Genomic DNA, 17424 nt, shown 5'->3' with positions numbered 1-17424 from the left:
GCAGACAATTATCTGCGTGTTTGGTGGCGCGCGATTGCGAGTAAGCCTTTCCCATCCGGTAGCCAAGAAAAAGCCTCCTGCATCATTGACCTGTTGTACAGGTACGTGAACCTATGTAACTTTACATTACGTTACATTGTAATATATTCCGTTACATTATATTATATTTACCTTATATTATATTTCGTTGTGGAGGTACCTACACAGGATGATAGCCTCGTCAGTGCAAGGTCGATATCTGGGTGCTGACCACTTCAAACTCTCAGACTTGTTTTTTTTTTTGCGGTGCCTTCTGACGAGGATCCATTGCAACCTCGCCCATTGCTTCGCCTACTACATCGCCACATACCCGCACAGTCAGGGACGAGGATCGTTGCTCGGTGTCCCCTACGTGACGCGCATCACACATCATTTGGGACTTGAAACACAACTAGCTACCCTTACGATCCCGACAGTATCCCCCCGCGAGCTCGCCCGTTCTAGCGCTCAGGGCATGCGTATTGTTCTCAAGTTTAAGGACCCGAACGGGAGAAGAGTAGACCGTCTCGTTATGGACTTCAACAAACCACCGTACATACCGGTGCCATTAGTCGAGCCTTCACCATTGATTGCCCCAGAGGTGCACGTCGAAGACAACCACGAAGAGCAATCGGGGGACGAGGACAGAGGGGAGGAAGAGGCGGCGGATGGAACGGAGCAGGTTCAGGTTACTTTTATAACTCGTTTACATTTATTTGTTTCGTCTAAATATTAACGTTTAATTATCATTTTAATGTCAGCCACGGGTGCCGCAGCACGCACCGCACACCTATCGCGCTGTGCGTTTAGACCACGCCACGGATGCACGCTTACGGAGAGTAGAGGACGCGATGCTACGGATGCAACGTCAAATCTATTGGATGATGGAGAGGGAGGCCAGCCGACAGCGCAGTGAGGATTACACATTACCTCCCCCACGCTTTGATCACGAGGCTAGCACATCAAGGGCCAGCGCCGGCGCCTCAACCAACGGGGACGAAGACGGGGACATGGTAGTGTAAATATTGATTTACACTACTTTGTTATATTCTATCAAACATTAATATTTTGTATGTTCTTGTTATGAACTTGTTATGAACTTTTATATTTTGTATCACATGGTTTTATATTTTTTATGCTTTTGAACTTGTTATGAACTTTTATATTTTGTATACATGGTTTTATGTTTTTTATGCTTTTGAACTTGTTATGAACTTTTATATTTTGTATCACATGGTTTTATATTTTTTATGCTTTTTTATATTGTAAGGTTACAATTATTAAAATCAAACCAACTAGTAAGATAAACATGATCATATATTAGTTTAACTACATAATAAACTTATGAAAATTGAGTTCAAAGAAGATGTATTTTCCAAACAAAAAGAAAACGAGGAGAGCTTTGATTCCAAAACACCAAAAATCAAAAGCAAAGTGAAGATGTATATTTCATTTAATATTTTTTTAAACAAATAGCCAACACCTCAATTTATAGACTAAAATCACTTATTTAATTATATATTTATTTAAATATATATCATTTTTTATCATAAAAATCATAATCCTATACTTATGCACAAATTTATATTTAAATCAAAATCTTATAATTATCAACTTAGGTTAATATTAGTAATATTAATATTAATGATAATAATATGTGATTTGAAACGGTGAGATGATAGTTTGGTTGACGTGACCATGATTTGGTTGATTGAGCAGTCACCGCAATGGTTAGTCCTTAACGTCGCGTCTTGTGCGGTTTTCTAACCACACCGGCGGTGTGGTTAGAAAAGCCCTAATATTATCAAGAGTTCCAGTAGCGTTATATCTATCAAATCAATGAATGCAACACACTTTTACTGCGCTACTCATTTCTCGGCTCCAACCATATAATCCCTTTATATTATTTTCTTTAGATTACTATTAAAAATGAACGAATTAATTTTATTTCATGTTTTTTGATAGTATTTATTGTTTCAAAAGGATTCTCTCATATATAATAACATAATATAACATAACATAAACATTATAATATTACATAATATATCATAATTTATAATAGTATAGGCATAACATAACACAATACAACATCATTTCATATAATATCTATAACATAACATAGTATTATTTCATATTATTATATAATATCTATAATATTATATCATATTATCACGTATAGCTTCAGGGTAAATTATCCGAGAAAAAACACCAATCGTTAGCATTATGAAAGTGTAAACATTATTATACCTTCTCAACAACAACAATATTACCTTAACCTTAAACATGCGTCACTCAACCAACAACACTCGAACTATTTTGCCCTTGTCCTGGCTATGGCCATGTTATTCCCTCACTCGAAGCCACCCACCACCTCCTTCGTCGCGGCCTCACCATCACCGTCATCATCTCCGCAGCCGAGCTCCCACTAATTGACCCTCTCCTTGTTGGAAATATGGACCGGTCCGCTTAAGTCAGCGCAGCCAACCGGGTTATGACCCGTAAGAGTTACACCATGGGTAACAGACATAGACCGCTTACACTAGCTAACCAATAACGATTAACAAACGAGATATGGACATTTAATGAGATTGAGCTTGATATGGGCTTGGTGGCCCGACATGATTAACTAGTTAATATGTCATTAGGTTAATTAATAAAATTATTATTATTAATTACATTAGCCACCACCCCTTTACCCCTCTCTCTCTCTCTCTCTCTCTCTCTCTCTCTGTGTTCCAGCCACCTCCAACAGCCGCAGCCGCAGCCCAGCTGCACGCCGCCACCTCCGCCGCTCGCACCACCCTCGTTGCCGGTCCACTCGTGCACCGCCATCGTTGTTTGTCCATCTCGTTTGGTCACCTTGCTTCGTTTGTTAGCCCTCGGTGTCTCAACCAGTTATTTATTAACCGAGGTAAAATTAAATAATATCATGATTATTATTATTATTTACCTTGGTTCTTTAGGCTCGTACCCGTATTGTTTGTAACTGGATCCTGTATGGTTCCTAAAATTGGTGATTACTCGTTTTGTATTCCACTGCGTATTCTATTATTAATGTGATTAATAATTATGAAACCAATTTAATTAAAACCGGATTTAATTGTTAAATCGTTGACTGATCACCACTGAAACCCAACAGTGGTATCAGAGCCTTGCTTACAACATACGAGTCGAATCCGGTATTTTCACCAGATCTACATCTTAAACTTCAAGCTAGTTGAAGTTTTGATCTAGATAAGTTTTAGGGCAATCTTGGTTTGGTCAATTTTATTTATTTTATTTGACCAAAATATTGCCCGATTTTATTTTTGTTGAATATGTAAATCTGGTCCGACCTTGTGTGATTGGTTGTTTGGTTTTGATTTTGATCATATGGATGGTTCAAAGTTGTATTTTATTTTTCGGTTTTATTTTATGGTATTTGGCCACTTTGATAGTTCAAAATTGTAATAGATAGGGTTTGGTTTTTCATTATATGTATTTTGTAATATTGTAATTAAGAAGACCCGAAGGAATACCGAGGACGAGCTTACGGAGTTCTTGAAGTTAGTGGGAGTTAACAAAGATGACGGGATGCACCAAGAGTCCATCCTTGTGGTTGTTTTGTGTTGTGACCCCTTGACCCGATTGGTCTTGCTAATAGGCTCTAGCAAGACCAATCACCTTTATTGGCCATTTAAGATTTACATATTCTTGTTTGCTATTGTGGTTGCTTGCTTTATTATAATATGTTATTATACCACCAACCTAATACCAAATATATTAAAATAAATTTTAATCAACCAATTAAGTTTTTGCAAAATTAAACTAAATTTGATTTTCCAAAAACCTTATAACTTAATAGTTTAACTATTAACTTAAAATTGGTTAGTCATATCGCGACAAACTTAGTTTTAATAAGTTATTTAAAACTGAGTGTCCTGAGAGATGAAAGGGTTCATCTAGTTGTCCCGATTAATACAGTAAAACTGGACTTTTACTCTATTCGGTAAATTCTAAAATTAATCCCAATTTTAAAATCAATAGTTTATGTCATCTTACTATAAGCCACACTTGAGGCATACTGCGAAATGTCAAGTGTTTGGAGCTACAGCACCGCACTTGTTTTCTAGCCTATCCCTTCAAGGTGAAAGGGTTTCGTTGACACACCCGGCCCTTTCACACGTGTCTGTACTAGGGTGACTATTACTTTACTCTTCTGTTACGTGATACAAATGTCTGAAGACTAAAGTGGGCATAGATGAGGCTAAACGTATCTAAACGTATCTACTTAGGCAATTGTTGTCTTAATAGGCCTAATAACTGAGAGTTGTGTTTTATTCAAAATTGGCAGTCGTTGCCAATCTGCCTAACCACTTACTATTGTTGTGTGCTACAGCTGCCATTACTAACTGGAAGCCATATTCTCAACTCCCTATTTTATTAATGTTAATTGGGTTACTAATAATAGGATTATAACATCAAAAATAATAATTAAATTACTTTTGCTTATTTAAACAGACGTGACCTGATAATAACTCATCATTCAACCTAAAGACTATTCTTGAGAAAGAAAAGCTGAATGGCACAAACATTTTTGAGGAGACCTGTTCTCAAAATGACTAAGAAGCTTTATGTTCTCGATGGACCGGTTCCATTAGAGCCTGAAAACAATACAGCTACTGCCAGAAGGGTTCTTGATAAGCATAATGACGACTCCACTGAATTCGCTTGCATTATGCTAGCCACCATGTCATCTGAGCTTGCTAAAGGCTTAGAAGATCTTGGTTCCTATGAGATGCATGAGCAACTCAAGGGCATGTTTCAGAAACAAGCCCGTCAAGAACGTTTCGACACCATGAAACAGCTTATCAGCTGCAAGATGGAACAGGGATCCCCTGTTAGTGCGCATGTCATCAAGATGAAAGGGTACATCGACCCACTGAAGAAACTTGATTATCCCCTGTAAGATGAAATGGCAGCGGACTTCATCTTGAACTCTCTTCTCAGCTCTTACGACAAGTTCGTAATGAATTTTAACATGTATGCCTGGGTGAAGACAGTGTCGGGGCATCATGGTATACTCAAAACGGCTGAGATGAACATTCCTGCTAAAACTAATCAAGTTCTAATGACACGATATGCTGGTGACAAAAAGCCTAAACCCAAGAACCGGGGTTATAACGGTAAAGGTAGGAAGAAGATTACTGTTGCTGCTAAGCATGCCACCAACAGGAATGTTGCAAAGGCACCACTGCCGCCTCCTAAGGAGCGCCAGTGCTAAAAGTGCAACAAGATGGGGCACTGGATGCGTAAGTGCCCCGGGAATCTAGCAGAGCTAGCAAAGAAGAGGGCCAATGGTGAAGGCTCCTCTAAAGTTATTTCCATATACGTTATTGAAATTTTCACTGATTCTAACAACACATGGGTATTTGATACCGGATGTGGTTACCACATCATTAATGTCTTGCAAGAGCCTGAGAACTAGAAGAAACTGAAACAAGGCAGTATGGAACTCATCGTTGGTGATGGGAATAGAGTCCTAGGTCTTGCAACTGGCACATATCATTTTGCTTGTCCATCTGGCCTTGTAGTTACTTTGAATAACTATTTGTTTGCACGTGGTTTGACCAGGAACATTATTTCGGTTTCTTTACTTTTTGAGCAAGGATTTAAGTATGCTTTTAATGGTATTGCTATTTCTGCCTACTTGAATTATATCTTTTATTTTGAGGTTAAACCTCGAAATGGTATTTATGATATTGATGTTCAAATTAACAATAATGTATTTAATCTTTCTAAACGTATCAGATCTGGCATCAATGATATGTTTCTATGGCATTTCCGACTTGGCCACATAAGCAAGACATGAGTTAAAAGAATCCAATCCGAAGGGATTCTTGAATCCACAGGACCAGACTCTTTTGACTACTGTGAGTCTTGTTTAGCTGGCAAACTCGTCAAGAACTCCTTCACTCATAAAAGTGAACGAGCAACGGATTTGTTAGGACTTATACATACTGATGTATGCGGCCCTTTTAGAACCATGTCTAGAAACCATGAAAGATACTTCGTTTCTTTTATTGACGATTATAGTCGATATGCTTTTGTGTATCTTATGAAACAAACATGAAACTTTTGAAAAGTTCAAAGAGTTTCAAAACAAAGTGGAAAACCAACTTGGAAAACCATTAAAATGCTTCGATCAGATCGAGGTGGAGAATATCTCAGCTCAGAATTCATCAATCATCTAAAAGAGCGTGGAATTGTTTCACAGCTCACTTCACCAGGCACACCCCAACATAATGGCGTGAGCGAGCGGAGAAATCGAACCTTGCTAAACATGGTCCGATCGATGATGTGTAGAACTAACTTGCCTCACTACTTTTGGAGCTTCCCTTATGACCGCCACCCGCATTGTTAATCTGGCTCCAACTAAAAAGGTAAACAAAACACCATATGAGATATGGCATGGGCGTAAACCCAATTTGTGTTTCCTTAGAGTATGGGGATACGATGCATATGTAACCAGTGATCCTGATGGCAAACTCGATCCTCGCGGCGTAGAAGTTGTTTTTGTCGGATACTACAACCACAACGGATATTATTTCTTCCACCCTGATAAAAATTTGATATCTATCAAAAGGAAGGGCCACTTTATCGAGAAAGAAATTCTCGATCGAGGAACTGGGAATAATATTGTCGATCTTGAAGAAATTCGAAAATCACAAACATCCGCTGAGGAAGTTGGAGCATCTGATCAACAAGGTGTTGTTGCTGATACATCAGACATAAACACGAGCGTTCGCAGAAGTAGTAGGACTCCCATACCAAATCCTAGATACCTATGGCATCTGGATGGTCCCGAAGTCCTATTGGTAGTCGAGTTAAATGACGAGCCTACAAACTACAAATCTGTTATCTTAGATCCGGAATCTGAGAAATGGCAAGAAGCTATGAAAGCCGAGATGCAATCTATGTATGACAATCAAGTCTGGAACTTGGTTGAGCTACCCCCCCCCCCCCCCCCGATGGTCGGGCAGTAGGGAGCGGGTGGGTTTTCAAAAGAAAAACCGACATGCATGGAAATGTATAGACCTATAAAGCATGGCTAGTAGCGAAAGGTTTTACTCAAATTCAAGGGGTTGACTATGACGAAAGCTTCTCGCTCGTTGCTATGACTAAGTCAATAAGGATATTACTTGCCATAGCCGCGTATTATGACTACGAGATATGGCAAATGGATGTCAAAACCGCTTTTCTTAATGGACACCTTTCGGAAGATGTCTATATGGTTCAGCCTGAAGGTTTTGTCAATCCTAAATATCCTAATAGGGTGTGCAAACTGAATAAGTCCATTTATAGGCTGAAACAAGCATCTCACAGCTGGTATCTACATTTTGATAAGAAAATCAAAGAGTTTGGTTTTATCAAAAATGAAGATGAGGCTTGTGTTTATAGAAAGGCTAGTGGGAGCACTTTATCATTCCACATTCTGTATGTGGATGATATACTGATCATTGGAAACAATATTCCTATGCTTAAGGAAGTTAAGCACTGGTTGGGATCTTGTTTTACAATGAAAGATCTTGGTGAAGCTGCTTATATTCTGGGAATCAAGATCTACCGAGATAGGTCTAAGCGACTTCTAGGGCTAAGTCAAAGTACATACATAGACAAGGTCATGGCACGCTTCTCAATGGACAACTCCAAGAAAGGAGCTATTCCCATTGCTAAAGGAACCGTGTTAAACAAATCGCAATCCGGCTACGGACATTAAGACAAAGCATATACAAGAAATTCCATATGATTCAGCGATTGGCTCAATCATGTACAATATGTTATGCCCTAGACCTGACGTCTCGTATGCTTTAAGCATGACTAGTCGTTTTCAACAGAGTCCTGCCGTTGCCCATTGGACTACAGTAAGGAACATCTTGAGGTACCTGAAAAGGACAAAAGACATGTTCTCGGTGTTTAGAGGAGTGGAAGAGGAGCTCACTGTAAGGTGTTTACACTGATACTAGCTTCCAGACTGACCGAGATGATTCTCGTTCACAATCAGGATTTGTATTCACTCTCGATGGAGGAGCTATTTACTGGAAAAGCTCCAAGCAGAGTGTGGTGGCTGATTCCACAACTGAGTCTGAATACATAGCTGCATCAGATGCTGCTAAGGAAGCTGCTTGGATGAAGAAGTTCATTACTGACCTCGATGTGGTTCCGAGTACTCATAAACCAATCGAGGTGTTCTGTGATAACACAGGTGCTATTGCTCAGGCCAAAGAGCCCAAATCTCATCACAGAGCCAAGCACATTCTAAGGAAGTTCCATCTCATACGGGAGATACTGGAATGAGATGACATCATAATAAGAAAGTAGACACATATCAAAACCTAGCAGACCCGTTCACTAAGCCGATGACTCAGGAAAAGCATGACTAACACAGGGATGCTATCGGTCTTAGATTAGCTAGTAAACAGTTATACTTTTTATTTAGTATTTGAATGTATGAACAATCAAACAATTATACTTTTGAGTTCACTTTTGATTTAATGGTTAAATGCAAACATTGAATATTATAACTATGTTCATTTCAATACGTTTAATCCATGAATATTATAAGCTGAATCATCCGTAGCTGGTCAAACTCGTGGGAACGATTCTTAATTAAGACAATTCTGACTTTGGACTCAAGGAGTTAACTTCCAAACTCACATACCTCATTATAAATGACGTTGGATGTAACTCGCATCAAATAATCTTCGTGGATCTTAGTCATAAGATGCATTTGATATTGGTATGCTCATTTAGTATCCTTTGACCTAAAATACATATTAGAACTTTCGTTTACTAAATGTATTCTTTGATCAATGTCAACCGTTGTCGCGTAACTGCCAGTCATAAAGGCATTGGTTGGGAATATTCTGAAGTTCAGTGGGAGTTGTATGTAATCAAGATGGGATTATGTACTCTTGCATGATATGTAACAGTTAGACATATTGGCGCCTTCGTTGATTCAAACTGGTAAAGTGTGAGGCCTCACCCAAACTTACTGTGTGTTTGATTGGACCACTTTGACTCGAGAACGAAAACGATAATAATTGAACGCCATATGAGATTGATATTATCCATGTCTCATTGTTCAATTGGTGTCTTATACGGAAAGGATAGATGACAACGACTACTATATTTTCATTATCTTGCAATAGTGTATTCCAATATCTTTTGGTTAATGAATTTAAAATATCATAACCTGTTGGGGGCAGCCATGTGTAGCTATAGCACCGCTGGTTGTCAACGTTAAGAAACCTAACCAAATCCGTCCAAGTGGGAGACTGTTGGAAATATGGACCGGTCCGCTTAAGTCAACGCGGCCGACCGGGTTATGACCCGTAAGAGTTACACTGTGGGTAACGGACATAGACCGCTTACACTAATTAACCGGTAACGATTAACAAACGAGATATGGACATTTAATGAGATTGGGCTTGATATGGGCTCGGTGGCCCGACATGATTAACTAGTTATATAAACTAGTTAATATGTCATTAGGTTAATTGATAAAATTATTATTATTATTATTAAACCCTAGCCACCACCCCTTTACCCTTGCTCTCTCTCTCTCTCTCTCGGTTCCAACCACCGCCGACAGCCGCAGTCGGCCAGCCGTAGCGCAGCAGCACGCCGTCACCTCCGCCGCTCGCACCACCCTCGTTGCTGGTCCACTCGTGCACCGCCACCGTTGTTTGTCCATCTCGTTTGGTTACCTAGCGTCGTCCGTTAGCCCTCGGTGTCTCAACCCGTTATTTATTAACCGAGGTAAAACTAAATAATGTCATGATTATTATTATATACTTTGGTTGTTTAGGCTCGTACTTGTATTGTTTGTAATCGGATCCTGTAGGGTTCCTAAAATTGGTGATTACTCGTTTTGTATTCCGCTGCGTATTCTATTATTAATGTGATTAATAATTATGAAACCAATATAATTAAAACTGGGTTTAATTGTTAAACCGTTAACTGATCACCACTGGAACCCAACACTCCTCTCCTCATATCCTTCTCTACACAAGCTTCTCTTGCCTGACCCGGAAGTTAGCCCATTTTCCCCATAACCCATTAAATCCAAAATACTTTCCACCCAACAATTGTTCAATCCCATTGTTACATGGTTCAAATCCTAGCCTTCACCGCCCCTGGCCATCATATTCTACTTCTTTCTCTGGTGGACTAACGAGCTCGCATCCCACCTAGGCATTAAACGAGTAATGTTTTAAACTTCAGGTGCTCCTAGTTCATCCATTTTTCATACTTTATGCCAAGACATACCAAATATTAACGATAATAATGCAAACAACGACGAATATTTCGCATTTCCTTTCCGGAAATCCCAAACTCGCCCGAATTTCCTTGGTGGCACTTGCCACCAGCTTCACGTAGTTATAAAAAAGGTGACCATGATTTTGAATCATTCAGGAGGGTAATGTTGTCCAATATGAAAATTTAGGGAATTGTGTACAACACATTTAATGGACTAGAAGGGGTTTACATTGACTACATGAGAAAACAAATGAGACATGAGAAAACAAATGAGCCATGATCGGGTTTGGGCCATTGGCCCATTACTTCCTGATGAACATGGCCCGATGGCAAATGCAAGAACCCGGTCGAGTGCGGGTCCACCTCATGACCGGCTCATTTGGTTGGATAAAAAACAAATGCATGCGTTAGCACGTGCACTAGAATATAGTAGCATCGACTTTGTATTTAGTTTAAATGCGAGTGATTCACGCACGATGATCTTGAGTGGGTTCGAAGAAGATCTGGTGAGTGGTTCGGGTCAAGGGATCATAGTCAAAGGTTGGGCTCCACAACTAGCTATACTTAAACATCGGGCTGTAGGCTCGTATCTGACTCATTGTGGGTGGAACTCTATCTTGGAAGGAATTGCAGCGGGCTTGATGATGTTGGCATGGCCCATGGGTGCAGACCAATTTGCAAATGCTACGCTTCTGGACTTCTGGTTGACCAGTTGGGTGTTGGGAAACGAGTTTGTGAGGGTGGAGCCGATATAATTCCTGGCTCACACGAGTTGACTCGATTGTTGGACGTTTCGTTAAGTGGTGACCTGCGAGAGCGAGTTAAGGTTAAGGAGCTTAGCCAAGATGCCATTAAGGCTGTGAAAAGGAGCATCAGTGAGGGATTTGGATATGTTTGTTAAGCTTTTATCTGAGCTCTGAGATCATATAACTACTATGATTTTCTTCTTGTTCTTCTTGGATATATAGTGATTATTCTAATATCAATACCTTTAACTCTTTTAAGTAAAACAAAGTTAGTAACTAATTCTAAATCAACAAAATAATGAAACTATATTTTAAAATAATAATAGTTAAAATTTAAGAGCCATAATTTCATAAAATGAGAATCACTGTGTAGCCGTAGTTTTTTTTATGCGGTCCCATTCTCGCATTTAACACAAAACCATGCTAACTCATGTTAATTCACGATAATACACTATATACATATGTAGCGCACGCACCAATAAATGCATGTACTCATTAGTGAATATTATCACCGATGAATACACTATATCTAGTTAATATAATGTATTTTACGATAATGATCATATATTGTATTTAGTATTCACTCCTGAATTTATAGTGAATGCTCGAATGTTTACTTAGATTTAGCTATATGTTTTTGGTTATTACGGATAGATCAATGACGGGTATCTCAAATCAAATAGGAAAAGAGGATTTCCCATTAAGAAGCCTCTTAAACACCACTTTAGCCCATAACCAACTTGTAGGCTTGTAGCTACTTGACCCTCTGGCCCGAACTCACGGTTGCAAACTTGCAATGGCCACACAACTCATGGTTGCTCGAGGCACCCACACATAGTGTAAACGAGCCGAGCCCGTCATTTTGTCTTAAATGGGCTTAAACTCGGCTCGAGCTCGTTTAGTAGCTTAAACGAGCCAAAGCTCAGCTCGAGCTCGGTTATGAAGCCTCAACTTAATACCTAAAAGTCCAAAAGTGATAAACCTAAATTACATAAGCCTCGTTGATGATCTATGAGCCTAAACAAATTTCCCATACAAGGCTCAAGTTTGGTAAACTCAACTTGTTTCGAGTGTTCTATCAATCTGAGCTCAAGTAACTCGCGAGCAGCTTTACTCGTTTGCACACCTGTATATGCTCATGAAATACATAATAGATAAATATTTATGATCAAACATTAAAGCGATTTTGTAACAGGTATTTAACTAAATAATTATACAACCAATCTTGACTAACATTGTTACGTACTTAGCGTTTAAGCTCTTTTACATGTATACTTGAATCTTGATTTATATTGTGTGACCCTTTAGGATGATATGTCAAAAGCAATTTTATATGTTTTTACATACATGTCCAACACGAACACTCGAAACGTTAAATTACCAATATGTTATAAACAAGTATCTTAAACAAAAAGAACGAGATTATGTGTCTAATAGCACAAGTGTTTTCCCAAGTCTCATATATTGATTATGAGGAAGTGTATTGCTTTACAGTGGATGAGATAATCCTTAAATGTTTATTCGGTCTCACAATCTCAAAGGATTTCATATACAATATTAAGATATAGCCATTATAAGGGACATTTAAAATGAGATAATGTTACGTCAAAGGTGATAAACAAATCACACATTGCTAATTTTTTCTCCTCAACGTATCTACCTTTACTATTAAATCAATTGAGTTTGTGTCCACATGTTTTTTTTATTGGTCTAATACTAATATTTCCATTTATATCAACTACTTCTCTATTTTTCTTGACAATAAAATTTTTTTAAAACAAAATAAATTATTAAACAACCCAATTAATTAGATTAGAGGCTTATATTGTGTCGTAATTAATTCTATTCTCCTTTTATAATCCCAATTCTAGTTAAAGCATTAACATCTTTAACTTTATAATCCCGATAGTAGAAAGTAAAGGGTATGTCGTTTTTAATACTGATGTTATGTTAAGTAATATGTTAACTATTTATATGATCGTAAACAAAAAGGTTTCTAACCATCAAATTTCATTTTTAAATTCTTTCAAATCTATTTTCTAATGTTTTTTATATGTAAATTCATTACTCATAATCATAAATCTACTACTCTTATTTCTTTAACATTAAACATTTTAAATGTCTTGTAGAGGATTATCTTGGCTTTTATATCTTTTATTATTCGTCTTTAAAACTAATGGTAGTTTAAACATCTTTCATGATATACTATATTATTATTATTATCCAAAATTAAAACACAAGTATTGGTCAAGTTAATATTATTTTTTGTATGATTTCTTTTAACTAATAGGCATTACCGTATGATGCATGTCTCCAAATATTCCACATGCATCTCATGTTCATTGTGTATTTAATGAACGTCTATGGGACGAATGGGTTGTTGAAGTTCAATTAGTTGAAGGTAATTATTTTTCATATCTGGTTGGGAGCTATTAATTAAGGATACATGCTTTGAATTTGGTGACTATTTGGTATTTATACAAATGGAACAAAATCGATATAACTTTATATGTGGGCATCAAAAACCACGTATGAATTTTTGGGTTTTTTACTCGTTTGTTGACTACCCTACTTTAAACTATATGGTTAGTATAATTTTTAATAAATGTTATATTTTTATTATATTTCTAAATTATTATGTAATTTCTGTTAATTTTGTTAATTATTTCTCTAGGCATTGGGGGATGATCAACTAAAGACAAACTATACCTTAAACCAATATTACAAATGGGTCTTAACTACTGTTGATGGAATGTCATGGGATGTCATGTTAACATCTATACCCAATACTAATAAACATGAATATACTATTGGATGGTCTAAGGTTGCCCATCATGTTAACTTAAGAACCAATGATTATAAAGTATCTAATACCAAACATTACAATGACTTAGTATTGCATGTCTTTAGCATTGATGGTATTGAACGCATTAATTTTGGTGTTGATAATGTGTATGCTACATCATCCTTAAATCCAACGTCACATAATCTTGAAGTATTGCCATTACAAAACGTCGAACACGGACTCAAGGATGAGCACGTACAACCAGTTTTGATTATATTGGAATGGTTAGTGTTCTTTGGTACATTTTATCTTTTTACAAATACATGTTTTACATGAATATTATATGCCTTAAAACCATTTGTATTTTGTAGATGACAAGGATGACAATTCTGCAAGATTTTCATACTTAACCATTTTTACCTATATACGATGATGGCGATGTTGAATAATAACCTTACCTGTATATTTTGTTTGAAGTTTTCCATTTGGTATTGGATTGTTTCGAACAACACATTTTTTTTATTTTGTGGGTATTTTTATTGTGGTTTTTGTTTTAATCTAAAATACCTAAACCTAGTTTTTCCGGTTATTCACGCGATATATACATACATATATATATATATATATATATATATATATATATATATATATATATATACATACATATATATATATATATATATATATATATATAGTTCATGCGTGTTTTCATGAATTTTAATATTAATGTATACAATGTTTGTTAGTGAACAACAATATAATATGAGCATAGTGTTATTGTTAGATAGTTAGATGGTATGTTATGTTGTTAATTGAAGCTTCTATTTTATTTATAACCATGGGAACTGTAACACAATATATTTACTAAAACGATTAACGCATTTACTATATTTTACAACTACATAATTTAGTTATCCGTTACTAAAATTAATAATTTGTGTCGATCGTTTTGAGAATTAATATTCAATTTATATTTACACATATGGTAGTTTCATTTATTAGGAAATAATAAGAAATAAATTATTTCGTTATATGAGGTGATTCCATATAAATTTTAACTAACAATTGTTAAATCTAGATCCAAACTCATCATTAAATGTGGATTTGTAACATATCATTTTTGTGTGGAATTATTTTAACTTATCAATAAATGTGGATTTGTAACATATCATTTTTGTGTGGAATTATTTTAACTTATCATTAAATGTGGATTTGTAACTTATCATTTTTGTAAAATTCAAATAACATTAACTCACTCAATCATTTAATAAATCAATTTGTGAATCAGTTACTCAAATGTGTACCACTAAACTATTTATATTTTAGCTGTAATTTACAGTTCTTTTAAGCACATTTTTTATTCATACTAATTCATATATTCAATACACAATATTGATGGTTTTAAATATATAAGGAGTTATCATAAATCCACTTACATATACTTCTAATAAGTTAATGTATTTAACTGCATTTTTTTAGTACGTACTACCGTAATGATTAATATTTTTTTACGTAACCATTTAATTTCGTATGTAAGATACCAACATGATAAATTACATGTTCAACGTATTTTTTACAAACGTTATTTATTTAGATGATATATTTTTATAAGGATCATATAATGTTTTTAAGAGATAAGCAATTATTTTATATTAGATAGTCAAACATTAAATTTTGTTTCTGATGTATATAAAAATATACATCTTTTAAGCATCAAATAATCTCCAAAAACTGCAACTTTTATCGTATAATATAGTTCAAATAACTACTTATTATGTTAAAATATATTTTCATGTATATCCAAGCCTCAAACAAAGTAACAAATGAAAATGCAAAGAAAAAAAGCAAAGAGAATCAAAGAAAATAGCAAAACACACCCCCATGCTTCATGGAACACACCCCCATGCTTTCCTATGCAAGAAAAGACAAAAATCTGTAAGAAAAGACAAAATATTGAACATCTGGACACGAGGCCGTGCTTTAGAGAACATGGGACCGTGGTCACCTTTCAGAAAAGACAAAAGAAAATATAACAGAGACCCAAAAACACAGGGCCGTGCTTCACATAGCATACCCCCGTGGTGAGTCAGCATGTACGATCTGACAGAACATTTAATGCGACTGGACACTGGGTCGTGCCTGATTACCCAGACAGCCTATAAATAGAAGTGCATGTTGCATTTACTTGGTGTGCTTGGAGAGAATTCTATACAGGTTTCACTTATAAACCACCCACTTTACACTCATAAATAAGATTTTGTGGAGAGTTTGAAAGCTTGAAGGTCATCATCATCCATCATCATCATCATCCATCACCATTTAAGGAAGAAAGATTCATCCATATTTGTTTAGATTTTTCTAGTTTAATCATGTGTTTGTTATCTTCATATCCTTTGATGTTCATAACTATGCTCATCATGAGCTAAAACTCCATTTACCATATAAATTCTATGAAGAAGCTTTGTTTTACTTGATGATTATGTTGAATATGTGATTTAGTTTGGTAAAGTACATGGTTATTTTGCAATTATCCTTTGATGAAGAAATGTTTTTATCACTTTAACTCAATACACCAAGGTTGATGAATAGCACTCATTCATGATTCACTCATGTTCTTGGAAACTAGAAATGGTAAAAAGAATACCTTGATAACTTATTCAAGATAAAACATGGATCCTTATATTGTACTTAAAAATGATGAGATATAAGTTTGATTTATTTCACTAGTTTTGATAATTCTGAAATCACGATTGCTTAGGTTATCATGCTAGTTAAAGAAATCATATGTTAAAGGAATGTGTAATTATAATCGACTTACATCAACCAAGGGGAGGTTGTGTGACTAAACTATAACCACCCGAATGTAAGGCCTCGTTACCGGTTCCCTACACTGGACGTTGGATTTACTCATAAACACCGTTCATAATATCAGAGTTAATTAAAACATTTGCGGAATATCAAAAAAAAATCAACCATATATTACATAACCATCATTTCTTGTCTTAACAAACATTCAAATCATTTAATCATAAAAACATGTCTTTTAAATAACATAACATTTCATTGAGATACCAGTGTCTTCAATTCCATGCCATGTGCTTCCCCTCAAGCAAGCTGCCTCATTCTACTCACCTGTGTGCATACTAAAAGTCAGCTACGCTGAGTAAGTTCTAGTAAATCATACAACATACAATCTGTTCACAAACTTGCACACATGTCCGAAGGTGTGTACATTATTCCTACTTTGTTAGTGCACGGTTTGGTTTCCGTAGCAATCGAATAAGTTATAGATAGTCTAGAATGTATATTTAAAGTAAATGGCCCATTCGCTATGGATGTATAGCGAATGAGCCCATTCGTTAGTTATCTAAACTAGTTCGTTAAGGTATAAGCCCATTCGTAATGGAGGCATAACGAATGAGGGCTAGTTCATTAATGTATTACCATTCGTTATGGAAGCATAACGAATGGAGTCTAATTCGTTATGAAGGCATAACGAACTAGACGTAACTTAACTAACTGGAGCATACGGCCTATAAATAGGCATATCCATGCTCATAATTAGCATGTACA

The 17424-nt window shown here is 36.1% G+C and overlaps 1 pseudogene; it reads left to right on the top strand.

Moving 5' to 3' along the window:
- The first annotated feature begins 493 nt into the window (after positions 1–493).
- On the top strand, positions 494–11492 carry LOC143586916 (UDP-glycosyltransferase 89B2-like; annotated as a pseudogene).
- The last annotated feature ends 5932 nt before the right edge of the window (positions 11493–17424 follow it).

This window comes from Bidens hawaiensis, unplaced genomic scaffold, assembly GCF_021521415.1.
Source record: "Bidens hawaiensis isolate Kalapana, Puna unplaced genomic scaffold, B.hawaiensis_p1.1 tig00035045_1, whole genome shotgun sequence".
NCBI lineage: Eukaryota > Viridiplantae > Streptophyta > Magnoliopsida > Asterales > Asteraceae > Bidens > Bidens hawaiensis.
This window is presented reverse-complemented; position numbering and strand designations above follow the sequence as displayed.